We start from the raw sequence: 4,685 nt of genomic DNA on the forward strand, positions 1-4,685 counted from the left end.
GTTTAGAATATAAAATAATAAACCAGGGCATTCCATTTATTTTAAGACATTTTTTATAGTTAAAACAGATGAAATATAATAAATCTCCCTCCTGCCTGCTCTGATCCTTATAGGTCTGGTTGTTTCCCCTTGTCCAGCAGGTGTTATCGAACAGACCCATACGGCTTCTCCTGGGTTGCTAAGGAAAGGTCTATGATTCTATGATTCTATGATTTCTCAGGGTACCATTTCATGCCACCTCTCACGTGGGTTGCCACCGAAATGGTAGTTCCCACTTCATCCCTTGTGTTTTCAGTTAAAAGCTTCTGCTTTTTCCTTTTTGTTGGTTGTAGCGGTAATTTGGCCACAGGGCAAGAAGGCTTACTTTGCAGCTGCTGAAAAACTAGGGATTCCTTTTCTTCGTTGGGTTAGTTTTCTGTGAGATCGGCAGATGAAAGAGCAGGATCAAATCTTCTGGCAGTTCCAGGCAGATAACTTCAAACTGCACAGCCACGGGTCTGCTCCCTCTTGCAGGCAGCCCCTCGCTTGGGAGGCTTTTTGTCCCTGTTTCACACCTTTTTCTCCTTTCTCCCTCTCTCCAGAGTTCAGTATAACTCAGAGTGCAGTAGCCCAGACAAGACAGACCTCGCTCTCTTGCAAGATGCCAAACATAAGAGAATGCAGAGCATTGGAAACAAGTTAAGTAGCTTCATCAAAAATATATACTTTTTTTTTTTTTTAACCATACATATGTGTAAAATGCAGACATGTAACTGCAGATAGTTGGAAAGTATGCATGAGTTACTTTCCATTAGCTTTCCTCTCACTGCTGGGATCCATCAGCAACAGCTTGTTTATTCCCTCCTACCCCAAGTAATTTAGCTCCTCTTTTCTCCATCATACGGAGATATTTGGAAAAAAAACACAGACCAAACCTGACTCCGTCTTCACAGGACTCACAGGATATATGCTATATTCCACAGCTCTGAAACAAGATCTGGGCAATATTTCAGATCAGGGAAGTTTAATACTGTTTATATAGATCTCTGGTGCTGTATCAATATTCTAGGATTGTTTTTTTTCTCTGCTTCCTCTCCGACCCCATTGTGCAAGCTGCTCTGAGCTTTTTTGAACTACTGGTCAGTGCTGGGCTGTGTTCTGCTATGAGGTATAACAGTATGTTAGTAATGCATGAGGTGACTTTTCTTTTTTGTGTATGAGCACACAGGCATGCACAGACAAGCACAGACTAATGCCCTTTTTATTCCATCCAGGGGAGTTCACTGGAGAGCAAGAAACCCTGAATTTCCTACATATAGCTGTGGAACAGGACTGCAAATTGTTTTCCAGAGATGTTGAGTTTTTAATCAGTTGCAGTTCCACATGGACAAAAGACCAAAGAACAAATAATTTATGAGGTGAAGAACATAGATTTATGCATTCATTGGTAGTATGAGGGACCAAGGAGTGCATGTTTTATCCAAACCAGCATAGAAGTTTAACCCTTTTTTATTAATGTATTCTCCAAACCGTATATACCATTATTATTAATATTTATGAACATATTCCCAAAACCGTTATATCTTCACATGGATTGCGGTTTTCACTGTGGGTAAGGGACAGAAATTTCTTGGGTTGCTGCCTGGTGTCCTGATCATCTGATAGGGAATTTGTCCACAGAATAGCATGGCTGCAGAGTATAACGTTTGGCTTTGTGTAGCCACACTTCCTTCCTCTGAGAGACAAGGTGTGAGGAGGGGGAGTGAAAAGGTAGGGCTACCGTGTGTTGCATCCTTGTACGAGCTGAGATTTGTCCAGCGCACAGTCTGAATCCACCTCAGAAACACTCTGCACTCCATTGGTTCAGAAATAGCCACAATAAGTCAATCCAGCAGACAGGGCAGTGAAAAGCTCTTTGACAACTCTGAGCTGTTTCTCAGTTAGAAAATGGAGACAACTGAAATCTCCAGGAGATCTCCTACTTCACTTTGCCCAAAGTCATACAGGTCTTGAATCCTGAGCTCCAGTCCAGGACTTCAGCCCTTCTTCCAGCAATTAATTTGTTCTAATTATGAATTTCCTTGATTCTTTGAGTCATTTCTGTTGTATTTATGATTAAATGGCTCCCTATCTTATAGCAATAATACTGTTCTATCCCTATTTTTGGCTCTTACGGGATGAGAAGTACTTGGGAAGATAAACAGTATCTAATATTTAGTAAAGGGGTAACTGTACATAGCATTACAGGCTTCAGTGTGAAATAAATGTGATTAACAAAAGAAGAAGGAATCTATGCATCAAACACTGCATATTTGGCTTAAACACAACTACAGTTGTCAAACAGAAGGTCTTGTCTGTATTCTTTTTCAAAAACTGGTTTACAATTGCTGGCATTATTTCTTGGTGATTACTGTACATGTAAGAAAAGTGTGACTGCACTTGTCAGCCACTTTTCCTACACGCTGATATTCCTTTTCAGAAATTATACAACCTTGTAGCCTACTGAGAAGTAAATTAAAAAGCACTGAGATTTATTCCCTGAACTGAATCTCCAATTAAAGTTACTATTGCTCAAAGTACTGTTTATTTTCCTTTTACAAACTTAGAAAAAGGCTACTTAGAATATGGCTAATGATAGTTTTGATGGAGTTACAAGAAAAAGTGCTTATATAATACTTGACTTCCAAATCACACGGAAACATTGCAATTAAGTTCTGTGAGACTCGCTACACCCTTTACTTCATTATGTTTCTTTATATGCAAATTAGAGACCTTATTCTCCTTTCCACTTCTATATAATTCCACTCAGGTATTTGGAACTGCACTGCTGTAATATTGTTGTTCAAAAAACCAGCAGCAAAGTGCAAGTGGAGATGGAAGACCTGCTGAAATTTCTGCTGACGACAAAGTAGAACTCTGCTGGAGGAACACCAGCAGAAACAACCATCAGACATGGCAGACATGGCAGAAGGAGAACTGACTCATAGTCGACGCTGTCTATTCTTTATATCAACAGCAGCTGTCATGCTCTTGATGAGACATTAGAGGACCAGATTGAGAAGAGTATAGCTGAGGGTTAAAAGTCATCACCAAAAGATCACTCAATAGGAATGTATTGCTTTGTTCTGAGGAGTGTGTTTCATGACATCTGAAGTACAGCTGAAGTAACTGCAAGAGGTGTTATAGGGCTAGCGGAATAAAAGTAAGAGCCAAGGTAAGCACAAGGGATAGCTTTGGGAATCCACATGGAAATAGCTGATTGGAACACAGAAAGGTTCTGTATATTTAAGGATAACTTAGGGGCTGCCCACTGAGGACTAAAGACAAGAGCTATTGAGGTAGTCCTCAGGAAGGAAAAAGAAAAAAGTTAGCATCATTGGCACTATCAGTGATGGTCAGAGTTCAAGGGGTTTTGCAGTTCCATATGTTCTGGAAGGGGACAGTTTTAGTTTGATGCCCTCTTTTTAGCTGAGGAGAATCTCAGCTGCTTGACTTCAAACAGGTAACATTTGTTGGGCAGGACCAAAGACCAGGAGGTAAGGAGAAGAGGAGCTATGGCTTACCTTGAGCAAAGTGGAATCTGCTTCCAGAATACAAAGTGATGTTTTCTGTTCTCATCAAGAAGAAAGAAGCTAGAAAAGAAAGAATAAGAAAAGGAGATGGGAAGAAGTGTTAACTTTTATCCATGCTGAAAATAGAGCCTTCACATACTGTGTGATAATAGCAAAAACATATTTGAACTTGGGGTTGAGTCAATCTGCTCCAAACTTTAATGAGCTTTGAATTGTGCCTCTGTGTTGTTAGTGCCTCTTTAATGGAAAAAATTAAAAGATTGGAAATATAGGCAAGTTATATGTCACAATAAGCATAGTAATGAGACTACAAATATACTAAACTGTTGTAATAAACATAAATCTGAAAATGTAAAATAAGTTTCTGAAAGCAGAATTGTGTTGGGATATCATAAAATGTCTCATTAAAAATTTGGATACTTTATTTTCAGATTTCCACTTCTATACTTTTTTAATGAGACAAATAATAAAGAAAAATGACAATTTCTGGTTGGTCACACAGGCCAGCAAAAGTTTTAAGAAAGTTATTTCATGTAAGAAGGAATGAAGGGTGAGTTAAAGCTATCACACTATAAATTAAAATGGAGATTCGTAAAGTACCAATGAATTTTAATGTTTCGTATCCACCGCATTATACTCTCCAGAAACAGAAGGTTACATTGTGGGATCCTCTCTCCTGCTGAGACCAAATTGATACAGACATGATTTCCATAAGGAATTGCAGGTTCACCTGTTGATACACACTGTGGGGTTGAGGCCTGAAGAACATAGAGATTGCAGTGTCCTTTCAATATGACATGGAAGTTAAAAAAGACAATTGCGCTCAGAGATATTGCAAGTCATCCAGGAGCCTAAAGCTGTAGAAAAGAATTTTTGCATAAACACAACACTTCAGATGAAACGAGGATAAAATATGATGGTGATTAAGTAATGACTGGGTAGTGCGACCTGGAGGCCACTGAAGGTGGAAAGATTGCTGCTTGATTTATTTTGAGCAGCAATGCCATCTTCTTTTTTTTTTTTTTTTTTTTTTTTTTTATATAAAAGTAGATGAATAATATTCTTTAATAAAAGCATCCAATGTCCTTTTTTAAAAAAAAAAACAACTCCCTCGGGCTTCTAATTCCCGCTGGC

General features: G+C 38.8%; 1 long non-coding RNA gene across 1 annotated transcript; it reads left to right on the forward strand.

Moving 5' to 3' along the window:
* The first annotated feature begins 594 nt into the window (after window positions 1-594).
* Window positions 595-3,864, forward strand: LOC106885264. The gene is made up of 3 exons (XR_001411413.1): window positions 595-1,147; window positions 1,254-1,397; window positions 2,789-3,864. It is a non-coding gene; the product is annotated as an uncharacterized LOC106885264 (long non-coding RNA).
* Window positions 3,865-4,685: the final 821 nt, after the last annotated feature.

The sequence above is a fragment of the Calidris pugnax genome, unplaced genomic scaffold (genome assembly GCF_001431845.1).
Source record: "Calidris pugnax isolate Ruff unplaced genomic scaffold, ASM143184v1 scaffold1, whole genome shotgun sequence".
Taxonomy (NCBI): Eukaryota; Metazoa; Chordata; class Aves; order Charadriiformes; family Scolopacidae; genus Calidris; species Calidris pugnax.